At 29.8% G+C, this 20,193-nt stretch overlaps 1 protein-coding gene across 3 annotated transcripts in view; it reads left to right on the top strand.

Moving 5' to 3' along the window:
• The first annotated feature begins 2,754 nt into the window (after nt 1-2,754).
• LOC107436256 (blood vessel epicardial substance) overlaps nt 2,755-20,193 on the top strand; it is a 70,672-nt gene continuing 53,233 nt past the window's right edge. The window contains exon 1 of one of the 3 annotated variants that reach the window (XM_043043888.2): nt 2,755-3,049. The gene's annotated coding sequence lies outside the window, so the exon portion shown is untranslated. Of the gene's footprint in view, nt 3,050-9,362; nt 9,638-18,726; nt 18,842-20,193 lie in introns of those variants that run through there. The other 2 variants (XM_016047893.3, XM_016047895.3) reach the window with 2 other exon arrangements.

The following is a 20,193-nucleotide window of genomic DNA, read 5'->3' as shown; positions in this document are numbered from 1 at the left end:
AGTTAACTTGGGAATTTTCTTTTTAAAAAAGAAGTTATTTTGATCATTTTTTAATTTCTTTAAAATTCTTTGCGAAATAAAAGATATCCATGTCCTTTTCAAGAATATACAAATTATATTAACTTTCTATTACTAATTTCGATTATTTCATTTTTGCTAAGAAAATTCAATAAACAATACATTTAATGAAACAATAAATTTTGTTTCATCTTACAAAAATGCATTTTTGTTAGCGATTTCCAAAAAAGCGAGCACAGTAATTTCTTATTATGCTGACAAATTATGCCTCCCATATACAAACAGTAACTGATGAATAGCTGAAAGAAAAATTAAATCATGCTTAACGTCACCAGTCTAAACTAATATGACGGAATGATTAGTTTCATTTCTTTCCTTCATAAAAACTGTCTTATTAAATCAGTTTTCTTTCTCAAGATAAAAAAAAAAAATCTGTTCCATTCGTATTGTTCCGGAAGACGAGACATTTTTCGCCATTTTTTTTTCTTTTATCCCATATACACGTTATTTAATCTGGATAAGGCAACAGAGAAACTGTCTCTGGAATTGAAAGAAGTTCGAAATTATCATTTTAAAACTTATCGAGAACTTCTTTGAAATGTTGCCAACTCTTCAGAATGATATTAAAAGTGGTATTAGGATATTCATCATTTCTCTTGTCGCTTTAAGTTAGTTCAGGGTGCAAATAAGTCTTATACTTCTAAACTCGAGTAGTGATGAAAAATGCATATTTTATTTCGAATTGTAAAAAACTAAGAAAGTGATTGAAATAAGTAATGTATGTCTTATTTTATCTACGCTTATTTTATCCCGATAAGACGTCACACTTAATGTAAAAACACTCTAAAGTACATTATAAGGAAACTATTTATATTATTCAGCTAAAAACTATATTTGACGCAAAGTGGCTAGCGTTAGTGCGTTTGCATTTATAATGAATGAGTTCACTTAAATGTTAAACCCCAGTATTACATAGTGATCCATTAGATTTATGTTGAGATATTATTTTTCAAGCAAGCGTGTCACACAATTGAAGAATGCTAAATTGTTACGATTATCAAAATCATCAAGTCATCAAAATCATGACTGCTCATTAGGAAAGTTAATTGATTTTTTTTCTGTTCTTCTCAGTGTAAAAGTAAGCAAAACTGTATTTTGGCTTATCCTCTTCACCCCCTAGATCAATTGGAGCCAGACTCAATTTAAATGGTTAAACAAGAAAGGAACTTTCGAAAACAAGCAGGAAACTTCAGCTTATTTTAACATTTGCTGAAAATAATTTGGTACTAAAAAATGAAGTTAAAATTAAGTATTGAATCTGCCACTATATTCTTAAATTTAAAGTAGCAATAACAATAAAGTTAAGGAATAATTAAAAGGAATAAAACACTTTAAAAGCCATGTCTTATAAGCAGGCTAAAAAGAATAAAATAATAATGTTTTTGCCACTTCGAAAACAAAACACGTAGGGTAAACATAGAGTTTCAAAATACGCTGGGAGAATTTATGGTGGTGACAAAAGTTTATTGGGATGTGTCTCGTTTTTCGTATTAGCCGTGTGAAAAAAAATATAAAGTTTCTTTTTTAATATACTCGTGAAAAGTAATTTTTAAAAATAATTTTAATCTTTTTTTTATTATTTTCTTCTTCCTTAGTTTTTGGAAAATGGTCGACATTTTAATGGGTTAAACATTTTATTTGGTGCTTTAATTCTAAATATAGCGGTCACAAAACGATTGAAACTTGCATTGTCATCCAGAACTAAGCTTTAGTTGAAGTTTGAGTGCTCTGTCTAGTCGGAAAATACTTGAAATTTCAACTGCAAGACAACTCTGCTTTCCCACACAGGAAAACGAATCATAAAAAACTTGGCAAAACGGCAAAAAACAAGTTTCTAAAAATCAAATCGCCAATAGTTCTTCGTAAAACCGAGTTTACATCAACATTTAAACTTTACCAGTATGAAAATTAATTTGTCTAAGTATGCAACGGTTAATAAAATTGTCTAAAAAAATAGATGAATTTTTTTAAATTTGCTTAAAACTATCCTTTAACAATCTATATTATATAAACAGCTTATACGTATGTGGTTATAAAATCAAGGAAAGGCAAATAAAATCGAGAAAATAATTTATTTTCCTGTGTTGTCATAAGCATTGCAAAAACAAAGTTTTTCGATTTCGGGGGTTGACAAGCATACGGAGCGGATTTTCCTAATTGTTCATAAAAAGTATTGCACAGTAAATATATAGTAATGAAAAATTAAATTTCTCTTTAAGGATATTTAGATGTTTATAATTTATTGGCAATGTTCTTTAATGTGCAAAAATAAATAGATCGATAAAAATAATCTTAAAACTTTCTTTCTGAATAAATACCCCTGGTTACTTTTACCTCTGTTTATACAATCTATTAATGCCATTTAATATTTTTGAAGATAAGCAAAGAGCAATTTAGTAAGTGTTTGAAATCCATTTTTTAAAAAAGATAACAGTAATATAAATTGCGATATCCGTTAACAAAAAAGTCTCGCAAAACTTCCGGAATAAGTGGTGTACAAATATAGTCACTTCGCTTAAATCTGCGTTTTAACTTTGTAACTTACTCAACAAATTGTTTCAGGAAGAAAAAAGGAACTTATAAACTCAGTTGAAAAGGTTTTACTTTTAACAAAATCCCCATATCAGGCTGCTAGGGAAAGGAAGTCAGGAGAATGTCACAGCGCATGCGCAGCTCCTGCAGCAAACGATCTTTTCTCCGTCTGCTCTTTTGCGTCCCTTCTCCTCAAGGAAAGTCCCGAGACTCGAGCACTGACAATAAAGTTCTTCTCTTTCATCAGCTGAAAAACTCCTTATTCGTTGAATCATGCCGGCTGAATGGAACAAAACATGAATTATAAAACTATGATGACATTTTTTAATGTGTATTTCACGAAAAGAGGTTTACAGGTTGAACCCGAATACCGGAATTCCATCCTTTTATTGTCGATCATTTCCGTGAATTTCTAGAAATTGCCTTTTCATTACACAAGGTGAGCCACAAGTTTTAAAAGTTTACTTTTTATTCAGATGCATACTGTTGATCCTAATTGGTTCACACATTTTTCTTTCTTTTTTCTGTTGTTTGATTAATTAAATGGCTATATTTTATGGAATACCATTCATTTAAATATTTCATTCGATGTTCGTTATTTTATAATATTATCTTAAGGGAACAAATTCACCTTTTTTTGGTATGCTTATGAGTTTATGAGCTTTTTAATTTTATAACTATTTAGTTTCTTCTATTTCATTTAAAAGTTTTATAAATAGTTTTTAGAAAACATTTATTAATTCATTTATTTTTAAAGGATAATTTATTACATAATCGTGGTTGTTGAAGGTATTTTCTTTACGCAATTTTGTTCAAACAATAATAGTGGGTTTTTGTTGAAGATTCATAAGATTTCCAGTGTTTTATAATATTGACTTTAATCAACAGATTTTTTCTAAATCACATTATTTTTTGAAAAACCACTTTTCTTTAATTACTTCAAGGCTTGTGGAGAATTAAAGTTCTTCGGATACAACGGTGGTGGAAAAGTGGTTTTATAAATATACCGAATTTATCGAAATTTTTTCTGTTGTTTTAAATTTTTATTTGAAAATGATACTACAAAATGTGAATACTACTACTAATATAAATTTATTTAAATGAATACCAGAAAATACTAATATAAGAATATATTGTTACATAATAAATATTATGAAATCATATAAATGTGATAATTTCACGCATGTATCATGCATTTACATGTATATTTACTTTGTTAGATATATATTACAAGATATTAAGACTGTAGCAATGAAACATCGTTTGATCAGTTTATATTGAGTTCATGATGTCCTTAAAGTTTGGTGCAGTATATCCAATTTTGTCACGGCGTTTTTTATTTTAACGAATTAAACGAAAGCATAAATTCTTCAAAAAATGTTCATGTGTCCACAACTTCATTCTGATTTCGGTCTGATTTATACATCAAATCTCAGAATTAATAATCTGATCCCTTGAACTTCTCAGAACTAATCAGTTTTTTATCAGTTTCAGAACTAATTAGTACTGATTATTAAATTTAAATGGGTAAGTACAATTTAAAATTATGAGTTGTATCCCTATATTAGCTGCCTTTGGCGACTAGTTTTAACACCTTTAAGAGTTATATATAAACTTTAATGATAACCAAGAGTCCGGGATAGCCTGGTTGATAGGGCACAGGTTTCATATCCAAGAGGTCGTAGGTTCGATCCCAGCCACTCGAAGAGTCTCCGTGTAGTAAATGGTGACTGATGCATCTTAAATCTGCCTAATCACAAAGTCTTACATGTTCCCATAACAAATCATACCTCTGGCGGTAGTGATTCAGGAGTTTCGTTGTCTTCTAGATTGGTTCAAAATTACAAAGCTGCGGAGTTGAACATAAATTGTCGTCAACTCGAAATTGGTTTGGCTGTTCAACGACGATTATAAAATGAAATGGTAACAAGGCTGAATTCAAAACGCAACTGAATTTAAATATTCTAATTATTCCATCCTTTCTTTAATTTTAAGACATTCACTAATTTTAAACAATGTATTTAATTTTTTTTCACTTTCTTGCTGTTGCCCAAGCGAAAGTGCTTTGATTCGAATTTTAAATATTTTGAAGAGATCTCCGTGATATTGTCAAAGTTTTTTATGCATTGAATTTCAGTAATAATTTAAAATCTGTCGGGAACAGTCACACAAACTGCCGTAAGTATGAGTTTGGGACATTTTATCATAAGAGGCTGCAGAAGTATTAAAATTATTTCCATGTCTGTCGTAAGATAAGATAAAAAAAAACTCATCCCAGTGCTGGATTACGTGCAGTACTATTTATTCCTTAAGCTCCTTTTGATCCGTAACTCGAGTTCCGTATAATATATTTATGCTATTGCTCGAAAAAGGCAAGCACTGTCATTCATAATTAATCTGTCAGTATGTGGTATTTAAAATTTAAATTTCTACAGCTATATTTGTAAGGATCAAAAATAAATCAAAATAAAAATTTCGTAACTAAGTTTTTATTTTATAAAAATATAAAATTATTTAAAAGAAATACTTAACCTATACTTCAAGTATTTATTAAAATTATTTTTAATAAATACTTGAAGTATTTAATAAATGCTTTAACACTTCTTAAATTATTGCCTAGTACAATTAAACAGAATAAATTTAAATAAATGCTTAACGTATGACTAGTTTTTTTAACATTACTTCGATTATTACTTAAGACAACCTATCAAAATTAATAACAATTATAACGTTACAAATACATAATGAAATACACGAGTTTATGATGTCATATAAGAGATATAAATAGATATAGATAACATGAAATTATGATAGTCTAAATCTGTTACTCGTTATTCTCCGTACATTCTTATTGCTCAAAAAAATCATTAGATGGGCATCCTTAATTAAGCTAGATAAAAATCTTTGGATGTCATGAGTTTAAAGTAATCTACTATATTCACTCGGGGAATTTATTATTTGTCTATTATTTAAGGGAATTTTGTTGTAGATATATTTATTTGTTGAAGCTATCTTCAACCATTTTTAAGTATTATCCTGGTTATAATTAAACTTATTTGTCATTTCAACCATTTGTCCCTTTTTTTTTAATCAAAATAGAATCAATTGTGAAAGTACGACAGGTGTAAATCAAGAAAGACGAGGAAAGGAAAAAAACAGATAATATTAATAAAATTAGTAAACGATAGACATAGTTCCCGTTTTACAAAGATGAATAAATTATGTACACTTTTTAATGATCCACATTTACTTTTAAATAAATTTATATTAAACTGTCTCCATGTCTTATGCAACCCTAATTATTACGATATAAATGTTTAATGCTGCAAATATATGGTAAGAAAAAACTTTTTGTGTCTTTCCTACACATAATCTCTTTGGTGAAGAACTTTTGAGAAGTTTTCATAGTAAACAAAAATTAGATCAGAATTAAAAAAGCAAGTTAGTGGATTAAGTTGAAATGGGAGTTAAGCGAAAGGATTACGTTTTATTGCAACTAAACCGAAACCATATCTTTGTTAATGCAATTAACATAGCTTTGAGATCTTTCAATTGAATAGTATTTAATATTACATTCTGTTAATTGCAAGAACAATAAATATGATTACGAAACAATCAGGGGGGGGGGTGAGCGAAGCAAACGGGGACGTATCCCTCAACATATTATTGGCAACATATTATATATATCACAACATACTATACTCTTAATATTATTGTGAATAACGGATCTGTCTGCAGATAAATTATAAATTAAGATATCATTTGAAAAATCAAAAAGTAAAAGTACAATGCAGAAATGAATTGTTGTAAAAATTTGAAATGCAGGTAACTAAGTAAACAATAACTTAATTAACGTTGTTATGCAATGCAAAATTATTTTAAAAAGCACGCCATTCGTTTCAAGTCGAACGGATGGTTTGAAAATAATAAGTAATCAAATCTTTTCGTATATTGATTTTTTTTTAATATTTTCTTTTTATTATTAAAAAATTGTCGTGTTTTGTGATATTCATGCATAAATATTTTATGTTGTTGTGTCTGCTTCTTATTGAAAATATTCTATTCAAAAATTGTATACAGAATTTATTGAATTATTTACTTTATATTTTTTTAAAATCTAACTTAAGGGAACCGAGACTTTTTAACCTAAAATATTAACAAAAAATTTCTAATAAGTAACTTTTTGGAAAGTAAAATAAGATGAAATATAGGAACTACAATAAAAAAAAACGCAATACAAATGAAATAATACTTATTTTTCTGAAGAAAATAACTATATTTTTGTTTAATTAGCAAATGAAAACTTAAATTACAGAAATATTTTTATAAGATTTTTTAAAGAAATTAATTATAATTTTTTTTGATTTTATCTTTTATTTTCAGTTTGATACATATTACCTAAAAAATATTCCTAAAATATTTAAAACTAAAAAAATGTTTAAAATTGCCTAAAAAATTATTTCAGACATGCTTAAAATCAAAAGAAGTATTATCAGGAGAACATTTTGTTTTGTAGAATAATTTATTTTTTTAAAAAAGTTTTTTTTTAATTCTTTAAATATCTAAGTTTTTTCGCAGTAAAGTCAATTTTTTATCAGTCTTTTTTTTATGATACAGCAGATTTCGAAAAATATTTTATGTACACTATGTAAAGAATACTATTTTTATTAAATGAAAGAAAAAAATTATTCTCATTAAAATAAATTTATTGATCAGATGAACGTTAAAAAGTTTTCACCGGCAAATAGATATGAGGTTAAAGTTCAAGTACCGTGTGGTTGAACATTGTAAGCTTCCGTGGTTGATGCTGGATTTTTTACGATACTTGATACATTAGTCTCCTTGTGTCTCCCGCTTGATTCAAAATTACGGTGACAAGGAGATGATAAGTTACTGTCCGCTCAATCGCAGGTGTCCATCTGATTTGAATTGGTTTCAGATAAGACTTATTCCAAGCAGTAAAGAAAAGCATGGGTTCAAAGTCCATCTACGTTAAAATAACCCAGGAAAATTTTCTTGCCTTTTCTTAAAAATATCCATTTCTTTTTAATCTACCATATTATCCACAGTTTTTCAAGCAGTGTGAAAATAAGACTACATTCTAAAACAGTTCTTCTCTAGATTACGGTCAGCGACCGGCAAAAAGTGTTCTAGTCATTGAATGTAAAAATAATTTTAATTGGAATGTAGAAATAATTGAATTCTACCACCCGTAAATTAACATTATGCTCGTAAAAGTTATCTTCAGTTCGGGCCTTTACGTTGTTTGAGAATCAGGCGAATCAAGGCGAATCATGAAACAAGGCGAAATAGCGTAGTGCTGCTATATATCGAGGAATCAGAGAGTTGCGGGTTCAAAAACATAAAGACTGTACGAGAGAGATGTTTTTACAACATCCGGTCCGTTGTTGTTGTAGTTGTCATTTATGTCGCACTAGAGCTGCACAATGGGCTATTGGTGACGGTCTGGGAAATATCCCTGAGGATGATCCGAAGACATGCCATCACAATTTTGATCCTCTTCAGAGGGATGGCACCCCCGCTTCAGTAGGCCGACGACCTGCACGCGAAGTAGAGCACTTTACAGTAGAACAGTTTAACGAGGACCAATACCGCACACCCTCCGTCCCTACGCAGACTGATCCAAGTGATCACCCACCCGAACACTGACAGCAGCCAGTAATGCTTGACTTCGGTGATCTGCTGGGAACCGTGTCTTAACGATCAGTCCACTGCGGGACACANTGTCATCCAGAACTAAGCTTTAGTTGAAGTTTGAGTGCTCTGTCTAGTCGGAAAATACTTGAAATTTCAACTGCAAGACAACTCTGCTTTCCCACACAGGAAAACGAATCATAAAAAACTTGGCAAAACGGCAAAAAACAAGTTTCTAAAAATCAAATCGCCAATAGTTCTTCGTAAAACCGAGTTTACATCAACATTTAAACTTTACCAGTATGAAAATTAATTTGTCTAAGTATGCAACGGTTAATAAAATTGTCTAAAAAAATAGATGAATTTTTTTAAATTTGCTTAAAACTATCCTTTAACAATCTATATTATATAAACAGCTTATACGTATGTGGTTATAAAATCAAGGAAAGGCAAATAAAATCGAGAAAATAATTTATTTTCCTGTGTTGTCATAAGCATTGCAAAAACAAAGTTTTTCGATTTCGGGGGTTGACAAGCATACGGAGCGGATTTTCCTAATTGTTCATAAAAAGTATTGCACAGTAAATATATAGTAATGAAAAATTAAATTTCTCTTTAAGGATATTTAGATGTTTATAATTTATTGGCAATGTTCTTTAATGTGCAAAAATAAATAGATCGATAAAAATAATCTTAAAACTTTCTTTCTGAATAAATACCCCTGGTTACTTTTACCTCTGTTTATACAATCTATTAATGCCATTTAATATTTTTGAAGATAAGCAAAGAGCAATTTAGTAAGTGTTTGAAATCCATTTTTTAAAAAAGATAACAGTAATATAAATTGCGATATCCGTTAACAAAAAAGTCTCGCAAAACTTCCGGAATAAGTGGTGTACAAATATAGTCACTTCGCTTAAATCTGCGTTTTAACTTTGTAACTTACTCAACAAATTGTTTCAGGAAGAAAAAAGGAACTTATAAACTCAGTTGAAAAGGTTTTACTTTTAACAAAATCCCCATATCAGGCTGCTAGGGAAAGGAAGTCAGGAGAATGTCACAGCGCATGCGCAGCTCCTGCAGCAAACGATCTTTTCTCCGTCTGCTCTTTTGCGTCCCTTCTCCTCAAGGAAAGTCCCGAGACTCGAGCACTGACAATAAAGTTCTTCTCTTTCATCAGCTGAAAAACTCCTTATTCGTTGAATCATGCCGGCTGAATGGAACAAAACATGAATTATAAAACTATGATGACATTTTTCAATGTGTATTTCACGAAAAGAGGTTTACAGGTTGAACCCGTATACGGGAATTCCATCCTTTTATTGTCGATCATTTCCGTGAATTTCTAGAAATTGCCTTTTCATCACACAAGGTGAGCCACAAGTTTTAAAAGTTTTCTTTTTATTCAGATGCATACTGTTGATCCTAATTGGTTCACACATTTTTCTTTCTTTCTTCTGTTGTTTGTTTAATTTTATTAAATGACTATATTTTATGGAATACATCCATTTAAATATTTAATTCGGTGTTCGCTATTTTATAATATTATCTTAAGAGAACAAATTCACCTTTTTTTGGCAAAGCTTATGAGTTTTTTAATTTTGTAACTATTTAGTTTCTTCTATTTCATTTAAAAGTTTTAGAAATGCTTTTTAGAAAACATTTATTAATTAATTTATTTTTAAAGGATAAATTATTACATAATTGTGGTTGTTGAAGGTATTTTCTTTACGCAATTTTCTTCAAACAATAACAGTAGGTTTTTGTTGAAGATTCATAAGATTTCCAGGGTTTTATAATATTGCCTTTAATCAACAGATTTTTTCTACATCATATTATTTTTTGAAAAACCACTTTTCTTTAATTACTACAAAGCTTGTGGAGAATTAAAGTTCTTCGGATACAATGGTGGTGGAAAAGTGGGTTTATAAATATACCAAATTGATATAAATTTTTGTTGTTGTTTTAAATTCTTTTTCTGTTGTTTGTTATTATTTTTTCAGTTTGTTGCATGCGAATACCACTAATAATAAAAATTCATTTACATGAATACCAGAAAATTTTAGTATAAGAATATACCGTTACCTTTATATGATAAAATCATATGAATGTGATAATTTCACGCATGCATTTACATATATATGAATATATGGGCAGATCTCTAAAACCTTTAACTTTTGATAATAAAAAAAGATAATAAAAAATAACAGGCACACTATTTTTACACCTCCAGAATTGTTTGAAAAAGTATAAAATATCAGAAAATAATCGTGAACATCGAAAATTTTGATGCCCTTATAAGTATGAACAAAAAATAAAATATTTGAACTAAATTTTCTAGGTTTATAATCACAAACTGTCATTCGGTGAGGTTACAGTTACGATGTCAGGACCGTAATCAGACGCAGATCTAAAAAGTAAATGTTAAAATCAATCAAAATTTTGATCACACGTTTGTCATTGACTAATTTATTTTCTGTGTTGTGTGCATCGCATTGCGTTGCATCTGAGTAAAGTTTTCGATCTATTTTCTAGATTATCCAGATCGTAACCCTGTCAAACCGTAACCTCAGGATTAATTAATTGAATTTAACATATCAGAACTTAGTTTTTTCCCTATGTTTTGCTAATTGAAGATATTTTTTGACTGAAAATAATTAAAGTAAGCCTTTTTATAAATTTTATAACAATTTAACTTAATATTAAAATGTTTCAATTCATTTATGATACTAATAATTTTTGATGGAAAATATGAGGTAAATATGGATGAAATTATTAAGGAGAAAAAATAAGGGCATCAATATTTTCAATGTTCATGATTATTTTCTGATATTTTATACATTTTCAAACAATTCTGGAGGTGTAAAAATAGTGTGTGTATTATTTTTCATTATCTTTTTTATCATCAAAAGTTAAAGATTTTAGAGATCTGCACATATATTAACTTTGTTAGATATATATTACCCGATATTAAGATTGTAGCAATGTAACAACGTTTGATCAGCTTATGTTGAGTTCATGATGTCCTTAAAGTTTGGTGCAGTATATCCAATTTTGGCACAACGTACTTTATTTTAACGAATTAAACGAAAGCATAAATTCTCCAAAGAGATGTTCATGTGTTCACAACTTCAGTCTGATTTCGGTCTGATTAGTAAATAAAATCTCAGAATTAATAATCTGAACTGATCATCTGATCCCCTGAACTTCTCAGAACTAATCAGTTTTTAATCAGTTTCAGAACTAATTAGTTCTGATTATTAAATATAAATGGGTAAGCATAATTTGAAATTATGAATTATAATTCTATATTAGCTGCCTTTGGTGACTAGCTTTATCACCTTTCAGAGTTATATATGAACTTCAATGGTAACCAAGGGTTCGGATAGTCTGGTTGGTAGGGCACTGGGTTCATGTCCAAGAGGTCATGGGTTCGATCCCCGCCGGTCAAAGAGTCCCCATTTAGTAAATAGTGACTGATGCACGTTAAATCTGCCGATTCACAAAGTCCTCCATGCTCCCATAACAAAACATCCCTCTGGTGGTAGTGATGCAGGAGTTTCCTTGTCTTCTGGATTGGTTCAAAATTGCAAGGCTGCGGAGTTCAATGTTAGTGCGTAATCGTGAACTCGAAATTGGTTCGACTGTTCAACGACTGTTAAAAAATAAAATGGTTTTCAAGCTGAATTCAAGCACAACTGAATTTAAATATTCTAATTATTCCATCCCTTCTCCAATTTTAACACATTCATTAATTTTAAACAATGTATAAAGTTTTTTTCACTGTCTAGCTGTTGCCCGAGAGTAAGTGTTTTGATTTCAATGTTGAATATGTTGAAGAGATGTCCATGATATTGTCAAAGTTCTTTATGCATTGAATTTCAGTAATAATTTAAAATCTGTCAGGCAAAATCATACGAACTGCCGTAAGTATTAGTTAGGAACATTTTATCATAAGAGGCTGCAGAAGTATTAAAATTATTTCCATGTTTGTCATAAGATAAGACAAAAAAGAAAATTCATCCCAGTGCTGGATTACGTGCTGTACTATTTTCACACGCACCTCTTGAACCATAACTCGAGTTCCGTAAAATATATTTATGCTATTGCTAGAAAAAAGCAAGCACTGTCATTCATAATTAATATGTCAGTATGTGGTATTTAAAATTTAAATTTCTACAGCTATATTTGTAAGGATAAAAAATAAATCAAAATAAATATTTCGTAATTAAGTTTTTATTTTTATAATAATTTAAAATTATTTTAAAAAAATAATTTACCTACACTTCAAGTATTTATTAAAATTACTTTTAATAAATACTTTAACACTTCTTAAAGTCTTACCTAGTCCAACGAAACAAAATAAATTCAAATGAATGCTTAACGTATGACTAGTTTTTTAACATTACTTCAGTTATTACTTAAAACAACCTATCAAAATTAATAACAATTATAATGTTACAAATACATGGTGAAATACACGAGTTTATGATGCCTTATAAGAGATGTAAATAGATGTAGATAACATGAAATTATAATAGTCTAAATCTGTTTCGCGCTGTTCGCTGTACATTCCTATTGCTCAAAAAAATCATTAGATGGGTATCCTTAATTAGTAAAAGCTAGATAAAAATCTTTAGATGTCTTGAGTTTAAAGTAATCTACCATATTCACCTGTAATTTTTTTATTTGTCTATTATTTAAGGGAATTTTGTTGTAGATATAGTTAATATTTATTTGTTGAAGCTATCTTCAACCATTTTTAACTATTATATTGGTTATAATTAAGCTTATTTGTGATTTCAAACATTTTCGTCCCTTTCTTATTAAAAAAGAAAGTATCAAATTTGAAAACACGACAGGTGTAAATCAACAAAGACGAGGAAAGGAAAAAAAATCAGATAATATTATTGAAATTAGTAACCGATAGACATAGTTACCATATTAAGTTGAAATGGGAGTTTAGCGAAAGGATTACGTTTTATTGCAACTAAACCGAAAACCCTATCTTTATTAACACAATTAACATATTTTTAGGATCTTCCAATTGAATAGTACTTAAAATTACAGTCTGTTAATTGCAAGGACAACAAATATGATTACGAAGCAATCAGGGGGAGGGGGAGCGAATCAAATGGGGGACGCATCCCTCAACATATTATTGGGAAAATCAGTTATCAATACTATACTCCTAATATTATTGTGGATAACGGATCTGCCTGTTGATAAATTACAAATTAAGATATCTTTTGAAAAATCAAAAAATAAAAATACAATGCATAAATGAATTGTTGTAAAAATTTGAAATGCAGGTAACTAAGTAAACAATAACTTAATTAACGTTGTTATGCAATGCAAAATTATTTTAAAAAGCACGCCATTCGTTTCAAGTCGAACGGATGGTTTGAAAATAAAAAGCAATCAAATCTTTTCGTATATTGATTTTTTTTTAATATTTTCTTTTTATTATTAAAAAATTGTCGTGTTTTGTGATATTCATGCATAAATATTTTATGTTGTTGTGTCTGCTTCTTATTGAAAATATTCTATTCAAAAATTGTATACAGAATTTATTGAATTATTTACTTTATATTTTTTTAAAATCTAACTTAAGGGAACCGAGACTTTTTAACCTAAAATATTAACAAAAAATTTCTAATAAGTAACTTTTTGGAAAGTAAAATAAGATGAAATATAGGAACTACAATAAAAAAAAACGCAATACAAATGAAATAATACTTATTTTTCTGAAGAAAATAACTATATTTTTGTTTAATTAGCAAATGAAAACTTAAATTACAGAAATATTTTTATAAGATTTTTTAAAGAAATTAATTATAATTTTTTTTGATTTTATCTTTTATTTTCAGTTTGATACATATTACCTAAAAAATATTCCTAAAATATTTAAAACTAAAAAAATGTTTAAAATTGCCTAAAAAATTATTTCAGACATGCTTAAAATCAAAAGAAGTATTATCAGGAGAACATTTTGTTTTGTAGAATAATTTATTTTTTTAAAAAAGTTTTTTTTTAATTCTTTAAATATCTAAGTTTTTTCGCAGTAAAGTCAATTTTTTATCAGTCTTTTTTTTATGATACAGCAGATTTCGAAAAATATTTTATGTACACTATGTAAAGAATACTATTTTTATTAAATGAAAGAAAAAAATTATTCTCATTAAAATAAATTTATTGATCAGATGAACGTTAAAAAGTTTTCACCGGCAAATAGATATGAGGTTAAAGTTCAAGTACCGTGTGGTTGAACATTGTAAGCTTCCGTGGTTGATGCTGGATTTTTTACGATACTTGATACATTAGTCTCCTTGTGTCTCCCGCTTGATTCAAAATTACGGTGACAAGGAGATGATAAGTTACTGTCCGCTCAATCGCAGGTGTCCATCTGATTTGAATTGGTTTCAGATAAGACTTATTCCAAGCAGTAAAGAAAAGCATGGGTTCAAAGTCCATCTACGTTAAAATAACCCAGGAAAATTTTCTTGCCTTTTCTTAAAAATATCCATTTCTTTTTAATCTACCATATTATCCACAGTTTTTCAAGCAGTGTGAAAATAAGACTACATTCTAAAACAGTTCTTCTCTAGATTACGGTCAGCGACCGGCAAAAAGTGTTCTAGTCATTGAATGTAAAAATAATTTTAATTGGAATGTAGAAATAATTGAATTCTACCACCCGTAAATTAACATTATGCTCGTAAAAGTTATCTTCAGTTCGGGCCTTTACGTTGTTTGAGAATCAGGCGAATCAAGGCGAATCATGAAACAAGGCGAAATAGCGTAGTGCTGCTATATATCGAGGAATCAGAGAGTTGCGGGTTCAAAAACATAAAGACTGTACGAGAGAGATGTTTTTACAACATCCGGTCCGTTGTTGTTGTAGTTGTCATTTATGTCGCACTAGAGCTGCACAATGGGCTATTGGTGACGGTCTGGGAAATATCCCTGAGGATGATCCGAAGACATGCCATCACAATTTTGATCCTCTTCAGAGGGATGGCACCCCCGCTTCAGTAGGCCGACGACCTGCACGCGAAGTAGAGCACTTTACAGTAGAACAGTTTAACGAGGACCAATACCGCACACCCTCCGTCCCTACGCAGACTGATCCAAGTGATCACCCACCCGAACACTGACAGCAGCCAGTAATGCTTGACTTCGGTGATCTGCTGGGAACCGTGTCTTAACGATCAGTCCACTGCGGGACACATCCGGTCCGAATCCGGGACTTTTGTGCCTGTAGCTGCAATCCTCATGTAAAAGCGTGTATGTACACTTCAGAATTGATTTAGAAAGATCAATGGAACTAAGTTTGCTGAAATTCGTTGAAATTACGGGTACTGTTTTTTTTCTCAATGAATGGAGATGTCCATATAAATTAACGACCGACTTTACGAATGTTAAGAAAATTTCTTAGGGTGCATAAAGTTCTGATCTAAAATTTTCCTCATCTATTATTTATCATACATCTTCTGATAAGTAATTTATTAAATCCTTTAAAGAGTTTAGAGTTCGCCAAATAACTTTGTATAGTTAAAAAAATTTATATTCTTGAAATGGTACCGTTTTCAATAAGCGAGTAATTTTTCATTTCGATACAAAACTGTACACATCTTCAGACAGAGAAGCAAACTATTTATTACATGGGTTTTTTTCCCGACTCTGAAAAAGAAGTAAGAATAGTTATTATTATTTTTATCATTCAAAGGGTTAAAACAATTGATTTGATCGATGGCAAAATAACTATCATCAATAGATTTACAATATACCTCATTATTTTTATAAACGAAACTGCAGACAGGTTTTTGAAATGCCCCATTGTCTCACTATGGAATATTTTTAACAACCTGGAATGAAAATCGTAAATTGAACAAATGAAACACTAAAAGAGAATAAATAAGCACGCAAAATTGTCACGCAGTATCATGTGGAGCAGTTTCAAATGGTGAGTTTTTAGTCATAAATATCTAAAAAATACAGCCTCATTAAATGGACGTCACGTTGCTTTTTCTAATCATTTTTATTGGCCGTTATAAAGAATTATATTCGAGTACACCTGCATAAAACACTTAAATTGGGGAACTTCTCTACATATAGATCTTTTTATATAAGTAAAACCTCCTTTTGTATAACAATTAAGAATGAATTTAAATAAATGTGAACGTCATGAAAGAATAGCTTATAATTAGAAATGAAACGGTTTTATTTCAACATATGACTTGCAAAAGATAAATGGCTACTACTGTCACTAACATGATATGATTTTATACTTATCAATAGTGAAGAGTCATTAATAAATATTCAAATCAATATTGATATCGTGGAACTGTATTTTTATTTTAAAGTGTCATTTGCTTGGGTAATTATAGTTCGCTTAATCAAACAATTTAAAAAATGTAAAAGTTTATTTAAAAATTCTTTTACTGTATCAGCCATTGTAGGACAGAGAGGTTATGGAGGTTAAGGCTACACAATTTCGTGAAGAACGGAATGAATACGGCTATGGGGTCAGCATTGCGAACAGGTAGCCTTTACTTATCGAACATACTGGCACCTATTCTTATGTTATAATCAAATATTCATTTGTGGTATACAATAGCACAAGCACCTAACTTGATAACTATGAAAGTAATTGAAGTTTTAAAAATAACAAACCAAGCACGCAGTCTTTCCCTTCTAAATAAGATAAATTTAGTGTAATTGTCTTATAAACAACAAGTCAAATATTAAATAAAGAAGATACTAAATTTTCGTAGCAATTATTGAAATTTAACAGTTGGGGAAATTAAATTTTAAAAAATTTATTTATATTGATGGTATTACTTAAAAAGTGTAAAAGCATCATTTTAAGTAGAAAAGGGTGCAATCGCACTGAAATTGTAAGAAGAATATTTATTTAAAAATGCTTCTAGATAAATAAAATCTTTAAAAATATTCTCTGGCTAGGTGGTTTCAAGCCGACAGTTCAGTGAACTACTGAACCATAGCGGTTCAAAAATTTAATATATAATTAATATACTAAAACTTCTTATCTGTTTTGAATGCTCTTTTTTGTTCCTACGGATATTGAATTTTAAAAATTATTTAGGAACTCTAGTTTGACAGGTAAAAAGTGTATTACTGCTTCTCACATACGATATTTTGTAAAAACGACTGAGCTCCGCTCAACTAAATACGAATAATAATTTACTTTGCAGTACGTGAAAGAGGAAAACTTTTTAAATGAACGGATTTTATTACTAATTATTTCGCAAGATTCCGTTGAACACCAAAGAAATATGCATTTCTCCCAAGACACAATACCACGTAGACCGCAATTATCAAATCACCCTCTAATCTAATTGCCCTTTAATTTAACCTTTATGTATAACCTACTAATGCAGCCTCTTTTTTAAAAAAATAAAAGCAGATTACAAAGCCACGTTATTTTTTAAAAACAAACAAATAATTAATATAATACATACATAATGATAATTAATAAAATGATAATCAATATTATAATAATTAATATAATAATAATCAATATAATAATAATATATACAATAATACATATATACATTGAATAAGGTTTACACGAAATTTGAAGAAAAATGAAATTTCAGAACTTCGTCAAAATTTAGAAGAAAAAAAAGCCTACAACAGCACATTTTCAGATATGAGGCTACAAGTCAGCAAAAAATCCCAATTCTGCTGATAATAGTTTTTGATAAACCAGATTTTTCATGGTGTAGAAAGATGTATTTTCACCTTTGACTCAACTAGAGTGTAATATTTTCATGTCTGAATGCTTTTAAAATCTTTTTTTAAAAATGAGCAAAATTTCATACCTTTTTCGATCAAATATTTTTAAAAAAGATTTCTTACTCCAAGCACATACTCCAAGCACCAAAGATTTTCTTACTCCAAGCACGGCGAAATTTTTCTGAAACGGCAGTGGTGGTGAAGACAGCATTTTTTCCCCACATGCTGGTTTTTTGTTCTTTTCTTCTTCTTTTTTTTGTTCGCGAAGAATTCTTGTCTTCTTATGTAGTTAATTTAACATTAATAAATGATTTATAGAAAACAAAAACAAATATTTATTGATAATATAAATGTGCTGTAATTTACTACATTCACGTATATTTCGCATGAATGATCTACGAAAATTTCTTTACATTACCAACTAAAACAAACATAACCATTGTTGCCATTCAACCCACTTGAACCTTTTACCAAACTTTGATATCAAAGTCGATATTTTACAGCAAGGTAATTAAAAAAGATTAAAGTTTATCTAATTCATGGAATTTCACTTACAAATCTGTAATCTTCATCGCAATTTCGAAAATAAAGATAAAAATAATAATATTAGATAAAATTTAGTGAAATAATCTTAAAGTTCACACAAATTCTTAAAAAAGAACTGATCTTGATAAAAAAAAAAGTTTTCTCGGTCGTCAATGCGAGTATAGCGTGCTCGATTTCATTATGAAGATCTTGAAAAACAGGAAATCTCCATAAACCTTTCCTTGTAGAATTATAGTTTTTATTTTGGTCGTATCGGAATCATTTTCGGGTGAGTACCCATTCATTCTTAAGCCCATGATTAAGAAAAGTTCTTTATGTGGGTAATAATCTTATTGAGTACACCATTAAGCATAAATATAGCAATCGTTTTGTATGACTGTGCTCTTTAAAAGGAAATTTTTTGCAGTTATGGGTAGTAAGGAATGATTAAACCCTATTAATGAAATCGTTAAAGCTGTTAGAGAAACAAACTATAAAACACCGAAATAGCTTAAAAATGAGATATCGACATGCATTATTAAGTCGATTGTTAACACATTTCGGCTCGGAATCCTTTTAAAAAAAACGATCTTTTTTCTATAAGAAAATTAGAAGGAAATGTCTTGCGTTATTAAAACTTTAAGTTCTGGCAACAAATAAGTTTAAATTTTGACCCCTTTTAGATCAATTTTGACAATTTATGATGTTGCCGACAGCACTTTGTAGAGGTCAGGGAATTGGTATTGCATCAGACAGGTTCTGGGTTCGAATCCAGAACAAGACATGGATGTTCTTTCATTCTCTATACTATCCGTCCTTACTGGTCCCGCAGTGGACTGATCTTTAAGACACGGTTCCCAGCAGATCACCGAAGTCAAGCATCACTGGCTGCTGTCAGTGTTCGGGTGGGTGACCACTTTGATCAGTCTGCGTGGGGACCGAGGGTGTGCGGTATTGGTCCTCGTTAAACTGTTCTACCGTAAAGTGCTCGACTTCGCGCGCATGTCGTCGGGCTACCGAAGCGGGGGTGCCATCCCCTCTGCAGAGGATCAAAATTGTGATGGCATGTCTTCGGATCATCCTTAGGGATGTTTCCCAGACCGTCGCCAATAGCCCATTGTGCAGCTCTAGTGCGAAGTAAATGAACTACAACTACAACAACCGTCCTTACTGGGGGAGCAACGTATGCCCACCTAATATGGTGCCCCTGAGAGAGTGGTCAACAGATATGCCCTAATATGGCTGAATTGACGAAATGTCAACCCAGGTGGGCATTGGAAAAAAATTATGTTAAATGAGCCCATTTAACAACAAAAAAAGTTTTTAATAGTGTCTAGGTATTTACTATTAAAAATAAGAATATAAAGTTTAGATTATATGGTTACTTGATAATGTTCTTAAGAAAAGGACATCATATAAATTAGTTATATTACTCAGTGAAAGATTTCTTGAAAAAGTAATTGAGTATAATCTCCTATTAGCGAACAAAACCATGTCATTATTTTAACAAAAATTAAATTAAGTATTTTAAACTTATTTATCTATCCATAAAATATTTTTTTAAGTATTTAAGTTCATTCTTTTGTTTTTTATGAAATGTTTCTGAAAAAGAATTTACTTTTTTATCTATGAAATGTATGA

This window comes from Parasteatoda tepidariorum, chromosome 2, assembly GCF_043381705.1.
Source record: "Parasteatoda tepidariorum isolate YZ-2023 chromosome 2, CAS_Ptep_4.0, whole genome shotgun sequence".
Taxonomy (NCBI): Eukaryota; Metazoa; Arthropoda; class Arachnida; order Araneae; family Theridiidae; genus Parasteatoda; species Parasteatoda tepidariorum.
Note: the sequence above shows the minus strand (reverse complement) of the source record. Positions and strands in the feature narration are given on the sequence as shown.